We start from the raw sequence: 27614 nt of genomic DNA, 5'->3' as shown, positions 1-27614 counted from the left end.
GCGGTGAAGAGGATTGTGGGTTAACAGCCATATGGCCTACCTGCTGGAGTGCAACCTGTCTAAAAGTGTCTTTATACAGACATACTGCTTCACACCTGAGTCTGTCACTGACCTCTGATGGATTAAAAGCTGTTCAGTCTGTTCTGAACTGATTGGAGATAATCAAAACATGTTTGAGAGGAATGCAGGTTTATGATTAATCTACTGCAGAACTTCAGAAATGACCGCTGCTGCCTACAAGTAGATCACAGTAAAATAAAAAGGATATATATATATATATATATATATATATATATATATATATATATATATATATATATATATATATATTCATTAAAATTTTAGGGGGGGAAAAAAAGCTAAATATTATGGTGCCTGTAGTTTATTCACTATTATAGTGAGCCATGCCTGGAAAATTAACCAAAGTTGAGCCCAGAGAAAAATTTAAAAAGACAAGTCCCCCCATTAATCAGATATTGTCAACTTGCTAATTCGTAATTGAATGTGATGAGACAAGAAACATTAATAGAGCCCAATTTCAGCATTTTAGGCATAAGATTAAGAATGAATGTGTGCATGTTCTGAATTAATTTAATGAACGTGGTCACTTGATTTGCCTTGAAGCCTTTCAGAAAAATACAAATATTACTTGCAAATAGTTCAGATGCATTACTTTGCAATAAAATGTAGTTATTTTACTTTTTTTTTTTTTTTTTGTATTTCCTTTAAATAAGGAGGACAATTAAATTTGACAACCCTCTGAAAAAAAACAAACTAATGTGCGCAATGTTCACAACATGGTTACGACTTTGCCTGTCTATGTTTGAAAATCAATTTTGGACAATAATTTTTTCATGACAGTCACCTGCAAGACCTTTTGCCTATAGTCAAAAATGAAAGTTATTAAAACATACCTGCGTTCAGGAGTGCCGCTATGGTTTCTGGGCCTCCTGTCGCGATCGCGCCCCGAGCCTTTCGAGAGAATGTAGGGATTGTTTAGGTGTAACATAAGTTTATTTACATAATAAAAAACTAGAAATATGTCTGCAGCAGTCCTCAAATTATTAAATTGCCAAACTATAGTTTTTTTTTTGTTTGTTTGTTTGTTTGTTTGTTTTGCAATATGTTACAGTTACGGAGGGATTTAGATAAGTGGATTGATTACAGCTTTGGCGCCTATGCTCTATTGCTATTGATCATCAACATTGTTCCGTGTTTTCATTGGTTGGTTGTCATATGGGAAATTTATTACACTAGAAAAGCATAAAATTGCACTGTTGCCAAATATGGATTACTGAAAATCACCTAGATGCAGATGATGCCAAACTATCTCAACTAACTCAAATGAACATACTGTAAACCATAACTATATACTTTCATGTTTTTCTCAAACAAAATATTTTGTCAAAAATCCACAGAAGACATATTTACTCACATTTTTGACATACACATAGTACACATTATCTGGCAACATGCATTAAAAACATAGTGACTCTTTAAGTTCATAAACAAGAAGATTTTTAAAAAATAAGGTAGGAAATTGACACTTTTAAATCTTTTTGTATCTTTGAGTTTGTCTGAAGCTTTGTACTGTTTACAGGCTGCATTTGGTTGAATATCAAAGATTTAAAGGGTTAGTTCACCCAAAAATTCTGTCATTAATTACTCACCCTCATGTCGTTCCACAGCCTTAAGACCTTCGTTCATCTTCAGAACACAAATTAAGACATTTGGATGAAATCCAAGAGCTCTCTGACTCATCAATAGACAGCAATTTAATTACCGCTGTCAAGGCCTAGAAAGGTACTAAAGACATCGTTAAAATAGTCAAAATAATCTTTTGTTATAAAAGTTTGATATACATTGAAAATGTAAATTTCAGTACTCAAAACTCCCTTTCCTGTCCTAAAAGAATCTATAATGAAACTAAACTGCTTAAACAAAACACATACACAAAAAAATATTTTGAACTACTAATTTAACACCATAGATCATTGGACACTTTGGACTTTAATTTTACATGTTTAACTCCTGTGAAGACCTCTTGATCTGGTGATTCATAACAAAATGCATATTAGGTCTCCTTTTCTTTGAATTCATCTCAGTTTCCATTTTGTATTCATAGTTTAAAGTTAATTGAGAACATGAAATCCATAACAAGTTCCACTTATGCTTGCAGCAACAACAGTGTCTCTTAATTGTTCATAAATGATGTGAATTTGAGGGCATCACACGAAGAGTATTTTGTGGTATTTTGTGTGTGTGTGTGTGTGTATCTGTGTATGTGTCACAGAATGGTGTATTTCCTGTGCAAACATATGGCATGTAAGTGCCTGTTCAAAACTCCTACTGAGTCATATAACAGACCTCTCTCTCTCTCTCTCTCTCTCTCTCTTTCACCTCACACTACAAGTCTCTAGTGGACCAGCACATAGTAAAGGCTCCACCTACACTCACAACTCAAATTAGATTCACTCAGGGATGAGATTCACCCTTGCAAAAGTGTTGAGCCAGCAAAAGGCCATGTGCGGGAAATACCACAATGCTCTGCTGCAGATTAGCAGGGGTCCCAAACAGTGTTGGGGAAGGTTATTTTTAAAAGTAATGTGTTACAATATTGCGTTACTCCCTTAGAAAACAGTAACTAATTGTGTAACTTAGTTACTTTTTATGGAAAGTAATGTGTTGCCTTAGTTTTGGGTTGCGTTGGCGCCATTTTTTCTTATTAGTATGGTGGAATTGGATCATTGAACGTCAACAGCTAAGACATTGGTTAATAAAGTGAGATTAAATACATAAATTATGCATTTTATATACAAAACTATCATGTGACTTTAGAATGTTATTTGGAGTAGTTTTATGATACTTTTATGACAGCTCTAGTTCACAGCTCGATCATATTACTAAAATCACCTTTTGTGAAGAATACAGGTATGACATGAGGGTAAATAATGACAGATTATTATTATTATTATTATTATTATTATTGTTTGGTGTGGACTATCCATTTAACAATATAATCATCACGTGAATACACAAGAAGTAGCACGGTGCCTCTCTTCATCACTTCTCATAGTGAGTCAGAGTAGAGTGGCGATTGTAGAGCTTCCTGTGGATTAGGCTGCATATACAGCGTCTGTGTAATCTGATGGCTGTCTCTGAGAGCAGCCACAGTAGCATTACATTAAGAGTGCAGCAGTAGAGCAGTGGGATTTGTCTGAATGAAAAGCTCCAGTGGAGCTCTGGGGGAAAACAATAGTGTGCTTCTGTGTTGAACTGCATTAAGCATGACATGATGAGTCACATACACACTCTCACCTCACACACATTTACAAACATGCACATGCGCTCACATACATGCAACCTCTTAAACACATTCAGAAACATGAATGTGTTTCATTCCAAATGGCTTTAAAGACTAGGGGAAATCTGGAAACACACATACCTAGCTAAGAAAAAAAATTAAGAACATTTTGCTAACGTTCCATTAGGTTATAAAAAATCATATGTCTAAATGTACTCTGGACCTTTTAAAACAACCAGTTTTTCAAATGTTTTAAAACCTTTTTTTTTCTTGGTTATCCAAAAGTTAAGGGAACTTTCCAATTTAACATTTTGCAAACTTAATGGGAATGTTACTTTTTAATTCTCTATAGGAACAGTCAGAAACAAGTAGTAAACAAGTATTTTAAAAATGTTAGGTGAACAGCCAATCCGATTTTTGAGAACATTATTAAGACCAGATGACTTTGAATTAATGTTTTATTATTGTTACTGGAAGAATGTTACACTGAGTTTATATATAGGCTATAATTAATGTGATAGCTAGTGTTGTCACAATACCAACATTTCAGTAGCTGGTACATAAATTGAGACATTAAATTACAAACATTAAACTAAAATGTATTAAACACATAATACAAACTGATAAATATATGTCATTAATAGCCATAAAATAAGTAAATTAGCCAATTTGGTTTAAATTAAGGATTGCAGAAATGAGTACACCCTAGATTTAATTCAACAAATGGATAATATTCTAGTACTTAGTATGCCCTCCATAATTTTAAATATACTGCTCTGACCCTTCTTGGCACGGAGTGTACAAGTTCATGAGAAATTGTCACATCTGTCCTGTTTAATTCCCGGATGATGAGCTCCTTAAATGCCCTGAACTTTAATGGGGAGTGTTGCTCAACTCATCTCTACAGAATCCCCCAGAGGCACTCAAGAGTATTGAGTGCAATACATGTCCACAGAAGGGTTTTCACCTTGGGAGAATGCATATCCTCATTGTCATGTTGAAAAAATGCCCAACAATGCAGGGAATGAGGAAAGGGTAACATCTTCTGTTTCAAGTTTGTGTATTAAATTACACAGTGGTGTGGGAATTCATGACAGCATTGATAAAGCACAACTCCCTCACACCTTCAGCACTCATACATCACTATATAAAAGCTTTACTACCACTGAACTTTACTGTGGGAACCAGGCACTTCCCACTGTACTCCTCCTCTAGCAACACCATAACATTTTGGATGCTGTTAGATCCAAAATGATTGATTTGGTTTCATGAGACCAGAGTATTGTTTCCCAGAATATATATTTTGTAAATACGGGCTTTGGAAATGGTTAACTGACTTCATTGTGCTTTGGCTACAGTAGGTTCCAGTGAGAACAACAACCATGCATGTCATTTCTACAGGGTGCATCTTACTCTGTGAAATAAACAGTCACTCTTTTCATAGCTTTTGCTGGCTCTGAGACACTCGCTTGGTATTTCTCCTGCTCTTTGTCTAGCAAAAAAATCCCTCATCACTAAATGAAAGCTTAAAATGAAGGCCTGATTATTTCAGGGGCCTTGTCACAAGTCCATTGTTTTTGAATTTCTGTGATACTTTTGCTATATTTTCACACTTAAAACAATGATTTGGTAATACCACTGTCCTCTTTTGTGCTAAGAAATAAGTCTCCTGACAGTTCTCCCCCAGGTGGTTCCATTGTTGTCAGCATTAAGTCTGAGAATGATTCAGTGGGCTATATAACACTTTTAATTGTCCAGAAATTACTTCTCTTTAAATGTTTACCAACTTACCTGTTGATCAAACATTGCCTTAAACTTACACCAAGTTTTTTATTTAGTTTTATTTAGTAACTTTTAGGAGGTGTACGCATTTTTGCTACACAACATTTTATCACCTTGATAAAAAAAAATCTTATTTTCCTGCATAATTTTGACATGTTCCTTTGGTAATTGATTAAGCAGGCTTGCTGGAACATTATATCTCTAAAGAATCCTAACATGTCTTCTAAGCAATTGAGTAATTGCTGACTTTCAGAAGTTTCAGAGGGGGTGTACTCATTTATGCTGTGCACTGTGTGTGTATATATATATATATATATATATATATATATATTGTATGTCATTTTGTAGCCAAAGTATGCAAACAGTAAAATATAACTAGGATATTACAGATTTTTAGATCCCTTAGGAAAAAGAGAATTAAATGTTACTTCAAACAAACATCAACAACCAACATTTATTTATTTATAACATTTTCATAACTAGAGAAGCCCAAAGCTAATCTTGCCAATTAATCTTACCTAATTAAACTGCAAAAAAGTCACATTTCTGATTAATCTGATCTCTTCTGTTAAAAAAGTAGAAGTTCATAATTAAACAACTTTTTTTTTTTTTTTTTTTTTTTTTTATCTTTTTCTGTGTGCTCTGAGAAGACAGCATATGATTGAAGACCAGAGCAGAACACGTCACCCTGCCTCCAAACGCTCATCACAGTAAAATGAAGTGCTTGTGCTGGTGCCGTTTATCTCTTTCATCCAGAGCGCTGGCAGCTGCAAAACACAAACATTTGGATCAACATTAGTGCCAGGATACTGAAATACTCCCTCCCAATTTCTGAAAACAGCATGGAAAGACATTCATAGCCTGTTTAACTTCTGTAATGTCATGTATTTTTGAGTAAAACAGAATATTCAGTGATTCTAGTAATGTAGGATGGCACAAAAACATTATTTTGATTGGATCAAGGATGTGAGGTTGTGATATTAGATTAATATTACTTTGTTCCTCCCTTATCTTCTAGTGCTACATTCAAGTCCACCAGAGAAGTTCCTACTTATGAATTTGGAAATCATAACAATGTTGTAATGTGCAGACATAGTTTTAGTAGGAAAAACTGACCTAGTGTGCAATTTCACATGTTTTTGTCTCTTTTTTTCACTTAATGACAAACACAGGATGCTTTTTTTGCACTAGTGCGAGAAAAAAAAGTGCAAACAATGTGTCTCAGATGTTTAAATGAAGCTTTACGTTTAGTCACACAAACCTGTCGCCTCATAAACCTTACTTTATCGTAGGCTTTGTTGCTATTCTTTATCAACGCTACACAAAATGCATATAAAAACAGTCAACATTCACAATTAAAACTTATTATGTCCAGTGCCAATTTGCTTCTATCCTTGAACTCGGAAAGACAGCGCTAAAAGAAAATCCCACTAGTAATTATGTCATTGTGGTGGCGTTCATGTCTCGTAAATGCGATTATTCCGACATGACTTGAAGACAGCACTGCTGACATCAACACAAAAGAAAAGTCATTTCAGAGGCGGAGAAAGTTACAGTGTTTCAGTGGATTATGAAAAACTTTTTCTTGAGAATAATACACAGTGATGAATCGTGCACAACAAGCAGGGACATTTATTAGGAAAGTAAAAAGGTCAGTTTTGAGTCCATGTTGACTTTAATGTGTGGGTATACAGACCTCTGATCTATTAAACAGCTGATAAAATCTATGGCGGGCGTTAATAAGCACAGTGAGAAAACTCTCTGTGTTTGTACGCACACACATGCCATCAATGAGATAACAGCATTCAGCAGACGATGAGAGTAAATGTTTACAGCCACTGTATGCAGCCTGAAGTCATTAGCGTGGAATGCACCAATACGACCCTAATTAGCACACAGGTGTCAGGGGAACTGAGCGGCAACACAGAGTCAGAAATCATCCCCATCCACACACACACACACACACACACACACACACAGTTCCTCTTCTTGTCCTCTTAGATTTTCAAAAAAGTCTCTTAAGTCTGGTTCATATTGGTGACATTTATACTGCAGCTAAATTATTTCAGAAAAAATGTCTATGGCCACTAATGTTACTTTAGTCAAAAATAGCTAACACCAAACAGGCTAAACTCTTAGCATCCATGTTTCCTGTTCACAAACAGCAAAACATTGATGGTGATCACTATAACCAGAAAAATGGGTCCTTACCAGAAAAATGTGGTGTCATGTGACAGAATCAATCACAAAACAGGCAATAAATTCAGCCATAAAACATTCCAATGGGAATAACATTGTTTATATTCCAAAGTGACCCTAGTGAAATATTAATATACCAAAATGTATTGAAATACATTCTAAATATACTACAAATATATTTGCATATTTGTGACCCTGGACCACAAAAGCAGGTCAATTTATCTGAGATATCTGAATAAATAAGCTTTCCATTGATGTATGGTTTGTTAGGATAGGACAATATTTGGCCAAGATACAACTTTTTGAAAATCAAAATAAAAAAATAAAAAAATAAATAATCAAAATGTTGAGGAAATTGCCTTTTAAATTTGTCCAAATTAAGTCCTTAGCCATGCATATCCACTCACAAAAATAAAATGTTGATATATTTATGGTAGGAAATTTACAAAATATCTGGTAGCACTTTATTTTACAGTCCTGTTCCCTATGTGTACTTATTGTAATTGCAATAACTGGGTAATAACTATGTACTAATCCTGAACCTACCCCTAAACCTAACCCTAACCCATGTAGTTACCTTATATTACACAGTACTTTCTTAGGTAAGTACACTGTACATGATGTAAGTGTACGTACTGTAAAATAAATATCTTCATGGAACATGATCTTTACTTAATATCCTTATGTTTTTGGCATAAAAGAAAAATCGATAATTTTGAAACATAAAATGTATTGTTGCGTATTGCTACAAATATACACGTGCAACTTATGACTGGTTTTGTGGTCCAGGGTCACATTTATGTACTTGATATAAATACCCTGCAATTGTACTTTTGGTTTACTAAATTTATATACTTAAAGTCTACTAAATTGGGACAACTAAGTTTGTACTTAATGCACTTTAGTTATCTGGAAGTAGTGCAGAGGTCCATCTAAAGATATACTTAAGTATATTTGAATGTGCTAAAATGGAACTATTGCAAGTATACTTTAGGTACACTTTAAATATCTTGCATTTAAAGACTGATGTTATTCAGTGATCATATTATCCTTTCTAATAGTGGTATTAAAACACATTTTAGGCTTAATATTAAGAAATGTGCATTATGCAGTAAAGAAGTACTCTAAATAAAGTTTAATTAAAATATTTACATCAGTAAGTCTCAAGCGATATGTCAGTAAATATGTTCATGGATTTGTACTATACTGTATTTTAAATACATTTTGATATAGGTTTTTTTTTTTTTTCATTAGGGGAATTATATAACATAATTAATGTCAAACATGCACAACATGCGCAAAGCACACATTTAGATTTGTGCCGAATGAGAGAGAAGTTGATTTCTATAAGACATTTCCCACACATAATTTCAGTTATAGTGTGTATAATGTTTGTAAACATGTCATTTTATTTACTAGAATTTTATATTATTTATAAATGTAATAATGTAACAATAAAACCTGAATAATTTGGCAACACTCAAAAAATTTGAGGCAATCAGTTGTAAGTAGAACTGGAAGATTTTAATTGTCCTTAACTTGAAATGTTTGAGTACACTACTTGAGTACACTACACTACTAACATTTAACTTAAAAAATGTTCATGAAAACTCAATGTGAAAACTTGTATTAGTGTAAACTTAGCTAGCTAAACAAGCTAATTCAGAAAATGCTAACTTCCTAATATGTAAACAATGACATGGTATAGCACTTAATAATAAAGCATTTAACATGCTTACACTCTAAAAAATAAAACATTGGTTCAACAAAAAAAAGTATGTTAACATTTTCCACTAGAATTTTTAACTTAAGCCAATTGGGAGAATTACATTAATTCAAAGCAATATTTTGAGTTGATCCATAATGTTTTAAGTAAGGTGAAGACGTTTTTTGCCACAATAAAAACACTTTTCTAAGTAACATGAACTTAATAATTGTCAACACGAATGCAACTATTTAAGTTGATCCAACATAATGTTTTAAGTAAGGTGAAGACGTTTTTTTGCCACAATAAAACGCATTTCTAAGTAACATGAACTTAATAATTGTCAACACGAATGCAACTATTTAAGTTGATCCAACATAATGTTTTAAGTAAGGTGAAGACAGTTTTTTGCCACAATAAAACGCATTTCTAAGTAACATGAACTTAAAAATTGTCAACATGAATGGAACTATTTAAGTTGATCCAACATAATGTTTTAAGTAGGGTTGTTCCAATTCCGATACTAGTATCGGAAATACCACCGATACCACAAAAATTTCTGGCATCGGTATCGGCGAGTATTTAAACTCACGTACCGATCCGATACCATTTTCTTAAACAATACCTAGTTGTGCCCGCTATCTTTGCTTAACGCAGCAAATCGGAAATCAATTCTTCTTCGCGGCTCAGAATGCAAACACAGGAAGTTGTGCTGTGTTGCCACAAGCAACCACTGTTTAGAGCAGCGGAGAAGTGAAAACGCGCTAGCAGTATGTCTGCTGTTTGGCAGTATTTCAGACCAGTAAAACGGCGACATGTCTCATATGCAATGCTGCAATTTCGAGTGGCACAAGTATTGGCAACTTTAACACAAATAACTTAATAAAGCATTTGAAGACGCGTCACCCCACGCAACACGATGGTTACATAAAGGCTAATGCTGCGTTCACACCAGACGCGAATGAAGCGATAAGCGCGAGTGATTTATGTTAAGTCAATGCAAAGACGCGAATTGACTCCCTACGGCGCGATTCGCGTGAATGACGCGGTGCGAATTGAGCGATTCGGGCGTTTGACGCGCTTAAGATGGAGAAGGATGAGGCGTGCCAGCTTCATTCAAACAAAGAGAAATGTTTTCAAAAGACAAATAAAGATAACCGACAAAATTGTCGGGTTTATTGTTCTGGATGACCAGCTGCTGTCAGTCGTCGAAAACGTGAGATTTTTATTTAACAAAATTGTTTCTGGACTCCAAGTTTTAAAGAGATTATTTTCTTATATAGCCTAATTATATTCCTAGATTTATTTGTTGCACTGTTTTTATAGTTATATTGTAAAACTAATATACCTTTTTCAGTTTACAGTGTTAGATTTGTGGCTGCATTTGAAGTTCTTTTTCACTTAAAATAAATAAATAATATAACTGACAAATGTATGTCAGATAATAAAAATACTCTAGTTCACTGTATGTTTTTCTTCTTGTTTTATTAAGGGATAAGTCTGAAGCACACCATAAATAATTCTATCAAATCATACAGGGCTAGTAGTGTATATATATATATATACAGATACACACCCAGGTATCGGATCGGTACTCGGTATCGGCCGATACCCTGAGCTCAGGTATCGGAATCGGTATCGGGAATGGAAAAGGGGTATCGGAACATCTCTAGTTTTAAGTAAGGTGAAGATGCTTTTTGGACACAATAAAACGCATTTCTAAGTAACATGAACTTACCAAGCACCGCTTGTCACCATGATGATAAATCTCCAAAAACCCACATTAACAGAAACTCATCTAAATTATCATAACAAAACACTAATTATTGCTAAATCTCCCTTACCATTAATCTTGTGCAAAAAACATTATATAACACTTAGTTTTAGCATTTACTCTCCCTTTCAAGTGCCATGGGCAAAGACATGATGGGAAATATAAATCCCAGCCCAGTTTCACTTAACTTACGTTTGTCTAAATTAAAACAAGTGTTCATACAACTCAAAACAATGAAACACGTTTACACGTCATCAGATTGTATTTTACATTAACAGAACTTAAAATTAAATACATTTTTGATTAACTGAAAATGTTAAACTATGACAAGTCATGATAGTATATCAAATCAATAAGCATAATTTGTGTGTTATCCAAGCTCAATAAAATAACAATTACAAGTAAAAAGTCTAACAGCATTTCAGAACTTGATTTTTTATTTCACAACAATATATATATATATATATATATATTTAAGTAATGACTAAAAGGTCCCCTGAATTAGTTTTTAGAGTGTACTCTCGAACCAAGCTGCAGGCACCACTTGTCACCATGATGGTAAACTCTTCTAAATAAGCATTAAAAAAATCATTACTTACTAAATCTCCCACTTAACATTAATCTTGCACAAAAAAACAAAAAACAAAGACAGTATATAACACTTAATTTGAACATTTATTCTCCCTTTCAAGTGTCATGTGCAAAGCATGCTGGGAAATAGAAATCCCAGCACAGTTTCAGTTGTCTAAAATTAAAGAATTAAGTTCAAAAAACTTAAAACAATGAAACAGTTCAGTTGATTTAAAATATATCAGTTCTGTGAACTTGAAAGAAAAATAAAGTGCTAAATACTCATAAAAGTTCATTTGACTGAGCTAATTTGTTTAATATAAGTTTGTCTTAAATTGATTAATTACATTGAGTGTTAGGGTTTACAGTGGGTACAGTCAACAATGCAGTTTTGACCTGGTGTGACTTATTTTCCCGAAATATGTTAATGTAGTGTTCTTTAAAACATTCAATCTCACAACCGCAAACCTCTGGCAAATCCAGTGACTAGTTCTTGGAAGCATTCATTGCAGCAGCCTGGGAACTGGTGCAAACATGCACCCCGACTCCCGGAAATTGATTGGAGCTGGCGAATTTAGCCATTTTTGTATGCAATACGCATTGGACATTCTGTGAAGGGTCCGAGATTATTGTTCAACAACTGCAGTGCCGTAAGACCCATTACTGAGCGGTTAATACAGATCACACACACAGAGCCCCTCGTGATGAGATGCTGAAATTAAAGCTGATTAGTGTTTACATTGGCCCTACAGCACCGGCCCCCATTGGCCCTTAGGAACCTCGGCCACATCTCTCTCACGCTTCTGCCTGTGGTTCGATAAGACAGAAAGAAAATGAGCTTATCAAAAAAAATGGATTGTCTCAAACAAAGTCAACATGGAGAGTGATAGGACAGGGATGTTCAGAGAGAGAGAAAGAGGGCATAGGGTACCATACAGCTAGCAAATATCGGTTTTCCTCGCCCTAGCAAGGAGAAACTGATGAGATGCAAGAGGACAGACACACACACACACAATCAATGCAGCGAGCACGCTACGACCTGTGTGAGAGGAATATTAGCCAAGGTTCAGCCTGCAGGCGCCCGTATGCACGCACTACAGCCATTAGAGTCCAAGCAGAAGGAAATATGGGAGTGACACGCCAGGACACACACTAAACAGAGTGTTAAAAAAATCAAACATCCCCTCGCACGCTGCTGCGCCGAACCTCGGCAGATGGTTGCAAACATTCAGTGGGATAGAACAAGCGTTCTCTGTGCTATGGCAGCCATCCACGTCTGGACCGAAACACAGCACGATGGCGTTCTCAGGGCAGGGCTGTGTAATGAATAATTAAAAAGCAGAGTTTGGCACCTTGCAGGAGAGATAGGGAAGGTTGGGACGTCCTTTATATGGCCGTGTGTGTACCAGAGGCAGCGGACGCCAGCAGGTCAACCCTCATATTATACAATACACCAGCCACACACAGATGGACAAGAGAGAGAGAGAGAGGTAAATGAGTGTTGGTTACTGTAGTGACAGATGGTTTGTGCACACTTTAAAAAAAAAAAAAAATTAAAATTAACTCTGAATAATTTGCCAAACCCTTAACGGTACTGAGGAATTATAGACCTTTAATGTAATTAAGCGCAATAACAATTTTTTAGTCAGCTGAATTGGAGCCAGGAGCAAAGACTTAGATTAAGACTAACGTTGCGTCCAAAATCAAATTCTTCCTGATAGTCAGAATATATATTATTCGAAAAACAGTAAGTGAAAAGTACCCAGATTAAAGGGGTCATATAATGCCAGTTTTACAAGATGTAAAATAAGCCTTTGATGTCCCCAGAGTGTGTATGTGAAGTTTTAGCTCAAAATACCCCACAGATCATTTTTTATAGCATGTTAAATTTGTTACTTTTTGAGGGTGAGCAAAAACACTCCATTTTTGTGTCTGTCCCTTTAAATGCAAATGAGCTAATGCTCCCAAGATTAGCATATTCTATCATGATAGTCTATAAATCCCTCATGTGGGAACTGTTGTAAAATGCCTACAGAGAATATATGCCGCATGAAGATAGAACAGGTATAGTTTAGTTTAATTATGGTTATAACTTGCTATGTTGTCATCTTGCTTTTATGACATGCTATTGCATTTGTGTTATGTACTGTATTGCAATAACATGGCCTCACCCCTTTGTTACGTGTTCTGGGGGGCAGGGTTTATGTAAATTTTTGGGTTAGTGATGTCACTAACCTAGGAAAAAGCTTGTTGTAGTCCCTACCAGCCGTTTGTTGTAGTCCTTATAAAGCAACTTCTTTAAAAGAAAATATCTCCCTTTGGATTGAACTTTGAGCATCATAACTTTGCAGATGTTGTTTATGCTCTAACCGCAACATTACATGCTAACTAAAGTTAAAAAAGTGAAATCATAATGAACCACCCCTTTAACTACTTCTGCTGAGATTACGCGCCTATAGACTGAACATGTAATATGCATGACATTACAGTTTTCACAAATTCACATTTTTGTAGTTTACACAGAGATGATAACTGTATAATTTTCAAAAACGTACACTTTGAAACCCATTTTCAAAATGGTTTTCCACTTTTAGTTGAAAAAGTGTAAGCAGCACAAAAAAAAAAAAAAAAAAAAAAAATGAATAAGAATAATTACAATTTAACATGGAAAACATTTTAAGTGACATACACCAAATAGGACATCCTATAAAAAAATAAAAAAAATCACAGATGAGATCTTGTTCAAGTCAAAATGCAATGCTTGATATTCAGCATGAAAAATATGTAGGAATTCGTAATGTCAGCCAAAAAGGAATGTAGTGTCAAAGTTATTAGTAGTTTTTTGTTGTTGTTTGTTTTTTTGCATGCAAGATTGAATCATAGAATCATCAACATGCATTAAAATAATAAACAGTAAACATGGTCCATTTTGAGTAAGCAGAAGGTAAGCAGAGGTTTGTTTTTCTTTTGTTTTTTCTCCATAATTATTTTTTAGTCTCCATAATAATTTTAGAAGCATCATCTGAAACATGATACTTAAAGGGGTAGTTCACCCAAAAAGTTCACTCACTCATGTTGTCCCAAACCTGTATGAAACCTTCTTTCTTCTGTGGAACATAAAAGAAGATATTTTGAAGAATGTTGGTAACCAAACAGTTTTGGTGACCACTGACTTGTTTGGCAAAAAGAATATAGGTTACACTTTAGTTTAGGGTCCAATTCTCACTGTTAACTAACTATTAACTATGACTTTTGTCTCAAAAATCTCCTAACTACTGCTTATTAATAGTTAGTGAGGTATTTGTTAAGTTTAGGTATTATGTAGGATTGAGGGATATAGAATATGGTCATGCAGAATAAGGCATTAATATGTGCTTTGTAAGTACTAGTAAACAGCCAATACCCTAGTAATATGCATTCTAATAAGCAACTAGTTAACAGTGAGAATTGGAACCTAAAATAAAGTGTTACCAGAATATAATACAGGTTTGGAACAACATGTGGGTAAGTAAATCATTTTTGGGTGGACAATCCTTTTAAGTAGCATGTACCTTTAAAAGCGTAACTGAGAACTCAATTAATTTTTTTTTAGCTATGAAAGGATCGCAAAGCAATAAAATTTTCCTATGGGAATGACAATTTACTGCAGTAAGAATTTATAAGCCTTTGCTGCAAATAGAAGTTATAGCCCTGATGAATTACAAGCTTTTATTTTAGCAAAGACTTCTGATAAAGGCATACTATCTTTGTATTTCCTTTCACTTACTGCTCTCAAAGAGGTCCAAGCATGTCTTTGATGATATGGTGTATAGTTGGTGTAGTTATTACTAGATTTGTATTACATTTTGTCATATTTGAAAATGAAAAACAAACAAGACAAAAAGGTCAAAGATAATGCTTGTGGATTTATTTGGCTTGAGATTATATTGGCACATTACCGAGAGTCAAGTCTTCCTGGTTAAGTCAAATGAAAGTATCAAAGCTGACGCTCCGAACCAGAGAATTATTTTCAGGTCAAAAACAAGCAAATGCTGGGTCGGTTTCCCGCCCACTCTCTTGTTGTTTCCGAACCAGGGCCTCCTCATTGTGTTTGAGCAGCATTTGATGCGTATTAACATACAAAACTCAAAATCATGGGAAGGGGTTATCGGGGCGGTCAGAGAAACTTTCGGAAGTTGTAAAGCTCCTTCAGAACCTTCACAAAACAACGTTTTTCCCCTCTAAATTCGGCACCCAGGGCTCGTCTTTCTGCCTGTGACCCCAAGCCTGATCCCAGAGCAGGGCTGAAAGAAAGCATTGAGTGGGCGAGGGGCCCTGAGCGGCCATCTCAGGATCCATCTGACAGGGTCAGGAGCAAAATTGCCCCCTCTCCTCGCCATGCTAGACGTAGCGCTAAACAAGTTACACAAAAGCTGGGACAGACAATACCAAACCACTCCTACTGACTTCCTACATCTTGGTTGTGATTAGGATAGAAAAGAACATTACGAAAGCTGTTGCCTTGAAAAAGCCAACATTGAATTTAAACTTGAAATTATTAGTAGTCTGACTTTCCTCCTAGATCTTTAAAGCTACCTGGTTCAGACCTTCAGGCTGCTATATTTTCAAAATGATCAGACTTAAGGTAGGAACACACCAAGCCGACGGTCGGCCGTCGGGCAGTTTTTCTTCGTCGGCCGACTAAGTTTTCTCAGTGTGTTTCGCACCGTCGGCTGAAGTTGGTCCTCGTCGGCTTTTTTTCAGCCGATTCGAAATGTTGAATCGCCGTCGGAGCTCGTCGGCCCATCGGGCAATCTGATCATTCTGATTGGCTGTTCAGATACTGCCACCTGCTGGTTCGGAAAGGCATTTTATCTCACGCAGGCGCAGAACTGACGTGCTACTTGGCCGTCGGCTGTATAGCGTTGGTTTGGTGTGTCAGGCCAACTGTGGACACAGACGTTGCCGACGTGAACCAACCCCACAGTCTGCTTTCGTCGCCACTAGTTCGTCAGCGTCGGCTTGGTGTGTTTCGGCCTTTAAAGGCATAGCTCACCCAAAAATGAAAAATGTGTCATCATTTACTCACCCTCAAGTTGTTCCAAACCTGTATGAGTTTCTTTGTTCTGTTGAACACAAAAGAAGATATTTTGAAGAACGTCAGTTTTCCCAAAATGAGCCAAAACTGTTCAAACATTAAAATTCAAATCTAAACACAAAAAACCTCCCTCTCTCTCACCCTAGCAACCTCCTAGCAACCACTCAGAATACCCTAGCAACTGCTTAGCAAACTGTTTTTCTTATAACTTCAGGCTATTTTAAATCTACTTCAAACATTTATGGCAGGCTTTCTCACGCCAACACCAAAGTTTGTCTTGACAAACTGTTTTCTCTTTTTTCGATGTAAGACTTTTAAAGACCAAATGAAATAAAAATGGATGTTTTGTGGCTTTCCATCTAAAAGCTAGTCTATATGATGGTTGCATTTAAAACTTGAAGTCATTTTCTCCATGGAAAATCGAACAAAAATATTGCTGATTCATCTTGTCTACTGGAGAGTAGGATTTTTTTTACCCCAAATAATAGTCTTTAGAGTGGAAACATCCATTTCCCATAAATTATAAATACCACCTGCCTCTTACTTCATGGCTATGAAGTAAACCAAAGTCTGATTCATGGGGTCTTTAAAAGTGTCTTGTCATTTACTGTATATAGGGTGAATTCAGGTTGATTGGGACTCTTTTTCTAAGTCATCTCAATGGCAAAGTGTGCCAATCACCCTGAATTCACCCTACATGAAGTTTCTAGGTACTTTCAAATGGAATATTCTTAGGCAGAAACTTGCAGTCTAAACTGTACAAATGCTAATAGCAAAACTTGCGTAACACTGAGATTGACATTTGTTCATTCATTTGCAGGTACTCTGAGAGCGTTTGCCTGCAGTGACGGTGAGTACTGATTCATAGATCTTTTTCTGTGCCGTTTCATAAGTGCCACAATATGCCGCTAACGTCTCATCAAAGGCGCTAAGCGTTCCAATCGCTTCAAAACTCGACAGGAGCCCACACAGTTTCTCCCTGTAGTGCTGGCCTGCTTTCAGAGCCAAACCATCCTCATTCAAGTCCGCTCCCACTTCCTCTCTCTCTCCCCGAACAGCAGAAATCCTTTTTTGTCTTTCGCTCAAAGTGGACTCTAATCCGTTTATTAGCCTGAAAGCTACTGGGACGTGAAGACAAACCACATGATTCCTCTGCCCTGCTCCTCTCTCCGTCCCCCCCCCCCCCTCGGGAGGAGAGCCTCGCCTCATACTAACAGCTAGCATGATTTATACTTCTGTCGGCTTCTGCTATCTCCCCTAACACCTCGTAATGTGTCCCTCTTGCTGTGCCGCCCTGGCCAGGCTAAATGGCTAAACGACTGACAGGGAAACAGCACTGCTGGGTCAGACAAGGCAAAACCCGTCATGTCCTCTACTCTTCTAATTAACAACCATTGCTCTCAGTTACCAACACACACATACACACTCCTTCTACCGCCAGAGGTTCAAACACACATTCTTTCGCATTATCTGCAGCAGGGGCATAGCAACGATAACTTTAAACACCCCATGAAATAGTTTTATGTGTGGATTTCCTATTAAAACAGGAAGTTTGGGCATATTGCACGTCACAGCCACAAACATGATTTGCTACTTGCTATTTGGACATGCTCATGACGGAATGCCGAGATTTGCCCAGATTAACAGTCTGGACAAGTCAATGCTAGTTGTTGAAAGTCAGAACAATCTGCAGATATGAGTTAATAGATTTCACAGAAAATCGTGTAGTGTATGATGGGCACAGACTGTTTAGCTTCAGACTATAACTCTATCCAGTCTGAGGATATATTTTGAGAAGATTTTAAAACACATTTTGTTTTCATTCTTCTAGAAGCAAGGCAAATGTTTCTGCATGAGTTTGTTGTGTTTGGAATGATCTGAAAGATGTTTGTGATCATCAGTTGTTTAGAGATTGATTCACAGATTTTTTTCTCTGTAACCATTTACAGTCGGCATATGTATGATGCCTGGTGTTTTATAATCGTTTTGAAATTTAAAAAAGTTTTCATTCTTGTAGTGTATTCCAGCTTTGAGAATTAATTGTTCTGTCTTGTTTGTGAATGCTATCAGCATTGTTAGGGTTTACATGTAACTTGAGTTACGTAATCAGATTACTTTTTCAAGTAACTTGTAAAGTAACGCATTACGTTTTCAATTTACAACAAAATAACTAAGTTACTTTTTCAAATAAGTAATGCAAGTTACTTTTTCACATTTATTGACTGACAGCTCTCCTGTCCCCATGTTGAGAGAAATAAAGTGCAGAGGTGTTGTGTGTGCTGTGTAAACATGATGCTTATTGTAGTTCTAGACACACAAAATTGCACGAAAACATTCAGTATTCCTCAAAATGAATACAAACAGTGAAATGCAATCTCAGAATCTCAGTAAACCTGTAATAATTAAGTATATTAAATTACACAAATATACTTTATGTATCATGTTTGGTGTGAAAGGTCCTTAACATTGCCTAAAATAGAACTTTTTTTGTTATCGCTTTCAACAGATTGCATTTTTAAGCATGATTTTAACTGAAGAAGAACATTTAAGAGACAATTTTTTGTCATATTTTTGTTAAAATATGTTAATTTAAAAATATGTTATTGGAATAAATATTTGATATAGAGATCTGCAGAGTATTTTTGTAGGCCAACCCAAACATTATAATCACCCTGATTCCCTTGACAAAAACATAATAGGATTTTTTTCCCATTGGTTTTTGAAATATTGCAGAAAATAAGCAATGTGACCAACAAAAATTTATGATTCTTTGATGTTTTGTTCATCATGAACATTTTCACAAGTCAACACTTCTTTTATGAAATTTGAAGCCTAAATACAATCAATTAGAATTTGAATCATTTGCAAGAGCATGATTATAAACATATCAAATCTGTGAAAAAGGACTATTGAATATATGAGTTTACCTGGGATGCATTTCCCAAAAGCATTGTTAGCCAACTAAGATCGCAAGTTCCATCGTTATTAACATAGTTGAACGATTTGGTGTTTCCCGAAACCATAGTTCAAACAAGCATTCGCAAGCTGCATCACAAACTTGTGTGGTTGGAACGACAGCTCTCGAGCTGTGGTTAGAAGCATAGTTTCTTGTTTTTATGACATGTGGACTTAATAAATCGTTATCTTGAGCAAAATAAGCAAGCTGACATTAAGTACAATGCATATCTTTTATTTCGAGAATATACAAATGTCATTTACATATTTTAGTTTGTCAAGAGATTTTAAGCACCGTTTCTGAAAAGTGTGCATGTGCGTACATGCTCTGATACGTAAGAATTAGCCTATGATTGAATCTAGAAATAAAGCAAAATAACTGAGAAAAATGAGAATTAATCCTCAGATGCCATGTCCATAATTTATAGCAGAAAATCTAGCATTAATTTGATCTCCAACGGAGTAATTTATTACTCTTCCACTTGCGTGACATCATTCACCAACGTGGTTGAACGACAGGATTGCAACAATATGGTTTCGGGAAACAGTCGTGACTATCTAGATGATTTGTTCAACGATGCAGCGAGTTACGTCGTTGTATGGGAAACACATCCCTGTTCAGCTGTAGACACTTAATGTTCCCAACAACCTCTGTAGTCCCATTTAGCCACTTGTTAGCAACCACATTTTTCAAAACAAGTAAAAGCTTTAAAAAAACATTGAGAATCATAAAGGAGGTTTGGCCAATGTGTTTTATGTTGTAGAATAAAATGTGGAAATATCTTGAGCTTGTGTTAACTAGGCCTTAACTCATTTCTGGGTTTTGGCCTACAAAAAGACATCATCCCTGCAGCATTCTACAGCCTATACTTACAAAATAGCTGCCCAGGGACATTTCCAAGATGGCAACCAAATTGACTAATTGGTTTTAATGCAACTTTGACTGCAGCCACAGCCTTTCAGCAAACCAGTTAGCGAAGAATATTAGCGCTGGAAAATGTTTCGTCACCTAATTAATATTCATGAGCCAAGCATTTTTCAGATCGTTCCTGCAGCCAAGATCTGCAGCCTCTCTCTCTCTCTGAATGCTCCAGGGTGAACATTCTGAGATATGTGAGCCAAAATAGTACAGCACTCACTGTAAATATTTACTATTATATATTAGACAGTCTGGCCAGTGTCCCCCAGCCCAACATTAATCATCATTCATCTATCAAATTGAGTTACGACTGAATGATCAGTACTGACACAGGTGCCAGATCTTATTTACCACATAGAGAGAGAGAGAGGGAGGGAGAAATAAAGGACCTTCTTTGTTCAGACAGGAGCACAATATGTCTGCTTGCTAAAGTCCCTGACTGCTGTAATGTTTATTCTGATAGGAGTAACCAGACAGGGATTCTTCATCAAAGAACCCAGTTGTTCAAGCGGGAACAGATGAAAAGATCTATTCACTTCCCTTTGATATCCAATTTCAACTGCTGAAAAGAAAAATTCATCTAGCAAAGTTTTTTTTTTCTATCTACCTATAAAGCTTTCATAAAAATTGTACAAGCATCTTCACTGAAGGCATATTTTCTCATGGCCAGCGCTGTATAATAAATGTTTGTTGAAAATCGAATAAATCCATTCAAGAATATAACTCCACCTGAAGCACAGCTACTGATCTTCACACATATATTAATGTGAAAAATACATGAGGACAAAAAGATAATTTATAATTAGCTATATCCCACCTCAATAGCATCAAAAGTGTTTTGCAATACAACATGAACACAAGTACATTGTTCCTTCATTCATTCATTCATTCATTCATTTAGATATAAGTACATAGCAGTTAAATAATCCTAATTTAAAGTGTGATCACATTAATTCATTTTACTTGATGAAAATGCATTTTAAATTTTGGGACCATTAAGATATTTTGCATTTTCATGACAAAATTCCATTACTGCAATGCTAATAAATAATAATAATAAGAGAAAATGTACTTTATTGTCATTAAATGATGCTGCATTTACAAAAAAAAAAAAAAAAAAAAAAAAAAAACATAGAAAAATATTAGATATTTTTTAAATATTAAAAATATTTTTGGTAATATTTTTTCTTCGATTTTGGGGTAAAATACAGCATTTCTTTCTGAGATTTACCTGCATACACAGGTACATTTCTCCATACAATACACCCTATACAAGACCTAGCATTTATCTGAGGCGATATAATAAGTACTATCAAAGTACATCTGCTAAACACATACTCTCTCTCTCTAACATATCAATTCACAGAATCACTCACATTAATAACAGCTTTGAATAACTGCAGTCAGGGAAGTGAATGAATGAGTGACAGATATTTCTCATAGCTAATTTTCAGTGAAGCTTCACCATAATAAAAGGCTTAAGACAAGTAACCAAGTAACACGCCTGTCTCCAGGAAAACAATTAGTGTTTACTTAGGACTTAACAAGCTAGGATTAAGTCTAAAACAGATCAGGCTTGCGTCCAGCAGACCTTTATAATGGGTTTGAGACCTGAATTCATGAGGGACTTGTAGAGAAGGCAGAATTTTTTGCTGTTGTCAAACACTAATATGACATTGTGTCTGGTGCAAATCTTATATCTTTTAAAATAAACGTTTCATCTGATGTGACCTACAATATCCCTTTTCATTGACAGTCCCACTGGAGCAATGCATAAACATATTTACAGAAAGTCTAATTTTATTTTCCATAATGGGGACTTGCAAACAAACAAACAATCAAAAAAGCTCCAGATGACTTAGTCTTTTAAAGCAATCCTATAGGTTTGTATGAAAGCTTGTTTCCACCACTGAATAAAAAATAAAAAAGGTATATTTATTTATTCATTTATTTATTTTAATTGTGTGATATAAATTTGCCATTGCATGTTATGAAGTCAGAATTGCGTGATATAAAGTCCCAATTGTGTGTTATACCCCCGGTTTCACAGACAAGGCTTAAGCTAGTCCTAGACTAAAATGCATGTTTGAGCTGTTTGAACTGAAAGTAACTTGTACTGACATATCTTTAAATATGTCAGTGCCATTGTTTTGTCTCAAAATGCACACCAGTGATGTTTTTTTCTAGTGAATGTTTATAAAAGCTACTTAAATGCCCTAATTGAACTAAATCCTGGCTAAGGCTAAGCCCTGTCTGTGAAACCGGGCCATAAAGTCACAATTGTGAGTTTATATAAACTCGCAATTCTGACTTTTTTTTCTCAGAATTGCAAATTTATATCTCGCAATTCTGATTTTATGACACACAATTGCAAGTTATAAAGTCAGAATTGTGCAATATAATGAGAGAAATTCTGAGGAAAAAAAAGGCCAGTTTTTTTTCCCCTAAAAATTGGACTTTATAACTATAGTTGATATATCACAATCCTGAGAAAAGTCAGAATTGCGAGGAAAAAAGTCAGAATTGCAAGATATAAACTCGCAATTGTGAGAAAAAAATCAGAATTGCGAGATGTGAACTAGTAAAAAATGTCAGAATTGTGAGATAAAAAAGTCACAATTAGCTTTTCTTTTCTTTTTTTTCTTTTTTTTTTTTTTGTTCTGTGGTGAACAGACTGAAATTTAAGTTATTCAATGAAATGGTAGCACTTTATTTTACAGTCCTGTTCCGCATGTACATCCTATGTACTTCTTATTATCGTAATTGCAATAACTGAGTAATACCTAGGTAATAACCCTGAACCTACCCCTAAACCTAACCTTAACCCATGTAGTTACCTTATAATACCAGTACTTTCTTAGGTAAGTACACAGTAAGTACATGTAAGTGCACATACTGTAAAATAAAGTGCAACCAATGAAACATTTGCCCCTCATCCCTGTTCTGTAGCTTTGAAATATCAATCATTTCAAATACGGAGCATCATGTTTGACTAATTACAGTGAATAAGGAGTGTGCTTAATGTGCATAATAGTCATGAAGAATAAGGGAATGAATATATAATAATTTTAATAAGTATATCATAATTAACTATTAATTATCATTATTGTTATTATTATCGATGGATGATGCATCATAACTGTGATCTCCATAACTCTTTTGTCCCTAGGTCACCTTTACTTATTATTGATTCTTGACCATTAAGCTACATCACAACATAGTTACCAAACACTATGATCACAAATGGAAAGCTCAGAAATCCAATACAAGCAACACACACATCTGCATATATATATATATATATATATATATATATATATATATATATATGTATATATATATATACACAATGGCTATTAAACCTGGCTATTAAACCTTAACATTATATAAGTGATGTTATATAAGTACAACAGACAACTAAAAATAAAAGCTCTTTCAGCCTGACCTCATATGTACAGTAGGGCGGTGAAAAATTCAAAAGATAATAGGTGGCTCAAAAATTGAAACATTTATGCAAATACTTGGTGTGCGTAAATCCATAAACTCTTCAACTGTTGCCCTAAAATAGGGCGTTAGTTCCCTTTTGCTGACTCAGTGAGAATCGAAACAACATCACTGCGTATTTTTAACCAACAATGCCTCCTCTCTGGGTCAGGGCTCAGGGCTTCACGAGTAAAGCCAAGCAGGAAAATAATGGTGTATGAAAACCTACTGCTGTGTGTGTGTGTGTGTGTGTGTGTGTGTGTGTGTGTGTGTGTGTGTGTGTGTGTGTGTGTGTGTGTGTGTGATTATTACCTTTCTCTGTTTGCAGGATAATTCCCCTTTTTGGCCCTGCACTCTGCCAGGCCCCGTTACTCCAAACAAACAGAGCAGATGCTATAGAAGGCTTGAAGCTAATGTAGAAACACTATCCTCCAGCTTTCAAACCACATGTTAATGCTTGCATCTGTGGTGCTCACGTGTTGGCCACTCGACGGGCTCAGCCATTGCAATCAAACTGCCCCCGTAGAGCCACAGCTCTCTCCTTATTAGAAGGCCTGACAACACACCGTGGACAGAGCGGGTGGGATTAGATTGGACTCCAGAGAGGAAAGACAGAAGCGCTCAGTACGGCCTGCCCGTGCAAGTGTACAGGACAACTCTCTGTGGGTTTTAAAGAATGATTTGAGCAGTGCCAGACTGGCTGTGACTCAAACTCAGCCTGAACAATACAGATAAACAATACATAAATGTTTCAAGTTTGACAATATTTGTGGCATTGTGACACTAGCAGTTTTCAAGTCAACAACTCATTGATTCAGCAATCTGGTCTTCATGTAACAATTCATTGAACTGTTCATGTCTGACTTAATGTGCCAAGAACCGCAAGATCCCCGGAGCTTAAGTGTGCACATGGCGTGAAACTCAATTAATAATATTACTTTTTAGTATTGATTATTGTAATTGATAATCATTTTTAAGTAATGACTGTCACTTGTTTGTAAACTAAATCTGCTGTAAAAGGCAAGTTGTTTAAGCCCATTGATTGAAATGCTTGATTGCGTGATGTCCACTTGCATGTCTGCTCTGAATGGGGTTGGCTACCCAGGAAAAAAATAACATTAAAATAACACATAAGTTTTCAGTCAGTGAATGAAACTCAAAATGTGTTTATTGGTTAAAATGAATCAAAATGATGGAGCAATTTGCATATTGTTGTTAGTGCAGCAAAGTGATACACTGAACAAAAAAGGAGTTGTAAAAAAAGAAAAAAAAAAAGATTATTGGCATACATTTTACAAGAAAATACTATTTCAGTTTTTCTACTTCAAAATGTAATGTTTAATTGAATGTATTTCTTTGTTATTGTTTGTGACATTTACTAGCAATTTTGGAGATAAAACTGTTTCTACACCATTTTTCTTCAGTGTACGATTACTGTAAGTGGAAGCTGTTACTATATCGGGTCCCACTTTATATTAAAGGTGCCATCGAATTGAAAATTGAATTTACCTCAGCATAGTTGAATAACAAGAGTTCAGTACATGGAAATTACATACAGTGAGTCTTTGTTACATAACAGTCGGGATCATTAATATGTACGCCCCTAATATTTGCATATGCCAGCCCATGATCGAGGCATTACACAAGGGCAGCCAGTATTAACGTCTGGATGTGCACAGCTGAATCATCAGACTAGGTAAGCAAGCAAGGACAACAGCGAAAAATGGCAGATGGAGCGATAATAACTGACATGATCCATGATAACATGATATTTTTAGTGATATTTGTAAATTGTCTTTCTAAATGTTTCGTTAGCATGTTGCTAATGTACTGTTAAATGTGGTTTCAAGTTACCATCGTTTCTTACTGTATTCACGGAGACAAGAGCCGTCGCTATTTTCATTTTTAAACACTTGCAGTCTGTATAATGCATAAACACAACTTCATTCTTTATAAATCTCTCCAACAGTGTAGCATTAGCCGTTAGCCACGGAGCACTATCAAACTCATTCAGAATCAAATGTAAACATCCAAATAAGCACTGTACTTACGTGATTAGACATGCTGCATGACAAACACTTTGTAAAGATCCATTTTGAGGGTTATATTAGCTGTGTGAACTTTTTTTATGCAGTGATAGAGTCGAGAGCTCGGGAGGGGGCGGAGCATGAATCAGCTTATTTCTAAATATGCCTCAAAATAGGCAGTTAAAAAATTTATTAATAAAAATCTATGGGGTATTTTGAGCTGCAACTTCACAGACACATTCAGGGGACACCTTAGGCTTATATTACATCTTGTAAAAAAACTTTCGATGGCACCTTTAAGATTCTTTCCCCCGGTTTCACAGACAAGGCTTAAGTGAATCCTAGACTAAAATGCATGTTTGAGCCGTTTTAACTGAAAGTAACTGACAGATCTTAAAATATGTCAGTGCCATTGCTTTGTCTCAAGATGTACACCAGTAGGCTAATGATTTTTTCTTTCTTTTTTTTTTTTTTCTAGTGAATGTTTATAAAAGCTACTTAAATGCCCTAATTGAACTAGGGCCTAATCCTGGTTTAGGCTAAGCCCTGTCTGTAAATGTACTAATATTTAAATCATTTGTTGATATTATTTTAAGTTATTTTATACAATGCATTTATTATGTACATACTTTTCTTATCTTTTTTTTTTATTATGTACATGATTTGTAAAACCTGCATGTTATTACAGCTGTAATTAATTTCTATTACATATAATTACACTGTTGAGCCTTCCCTTAAACCTTAACACCCTTAAATCAAACTATATCACCAAACCTGTCCCTAACCTTACAAACTCAATTGCAGCAAAAGTGTTTTGAATACATGCACACAATAAGAACATTGTACCTAACTATTATTATTATTATTATTGATGTAAGTCCATCAGTAGTTAAAGACACCTTATATAAAATGATCCTTTATTATGTATTTCAACACGTCTGAAAAGCAGCATTGACAAATCAACATCCAGGACTATAAGTTTATAATAAACTTTAAATTGCATACTGTTTTCAAAGTATAGCAATACAAGAATTAAACATAGTGTATGTTACACAATAGAATCACTTACTGATCTGTGCAAAAATATAACCAATATTTCAATTCATGTCATGACCATACAAAGCCATTAAACCCAGTAATTGTCAGATGTTGTGCACAAAGATACAAGACAATGAGATCCTGCATTGTAAAGTTTGTACAACTTTACAGCTCAAATAGCACAACTTTTTAAACAAAACAATTTAAGGAAAATTAAAAAGGCTGCACATTTATGCTTTTAAACCCCTAAAATAAAAACTGAGCCCATTGACTTTCATTGTAAGTGACTTACTGCAACTGCAACTTTTGTTTAGCTTTTTTATTTTAAAGGAAACAAATAAAAACATTATTTTCTGTGGTAATCGACTGTCACGGGTGCACAAGAACAAGATGTAAAAGATCCAAGTGCAGCATAAGTATTTATTGGGGAGTCCAGAAACGTAAATCCAAGGCAGGCAAGAGGTCAAAATCCAGGTAATCAGTCCACAAAACAACAAGCCAGAGATATAAAACAGTGCACATAACAAATACAACAAACCACAACCAAGGACAGACACAACTGAGTATAAATAGACAGACACTAATGATGAAACACAAAACAGCTGAGTGCAATGAGTGTAATAATGAGTCCAGGGGTGAATATGGGAATTGTAGTCCAAGGGGTGAAAACAAGAGTCCAAGATGGAGTGCCCTCTAGTGGCTGATGGGCACTCTCACAGGTGATCGTGACATTACCCCCCCTCAAAGGAGCGGCTACCAGACGCTCCACCAAAAAACAAAC

General features: G+C 35.5%; 1 protein-coding gene across 1 annotated transcript in view; it reads left to right on the top strand.

Moving 5' to 3' along the window:
- Positions 1-27614, top strand: part of sema6dl (sema domain, transmembrane domain (TM), and cytoplasmic domain, (semaphorin) 6D, like) — a 144761-nt gene that overhangs the window by 73092 nt on the left and 44055 nt on the right. The window contains exon 3 of the mRNA XM_048167922.1: positions 17232-17261. The gene's annotated coding sequence lies outside the window, so the exon portion shown is untranslated. The remainder of the gene's footprint in view (positions 1-17231; positions 17262-27614) is intronic.

Source organism: Megalobrama amblycephala, linkage group LG19 (genome assembly GCF_018812025.1).
Source record: "Megalobrama amblycephala isolate DHTTF-2021 linkage group LG19, ASM1881202v1, whole genome shotgun sequence".
NCBI classification, from domain to species: Eukaryota; Metazoa; Chordata; class Actinopteri; order Cypriniformes; family Xenocyprididae; genus Megalobrama; species Megalobrama amblycephala.
The sequence above is the reverse complement of the archived record's forward strand: the minus strand, read 5'-3'. Positions and strand labels throughout refer to the sequence as shown.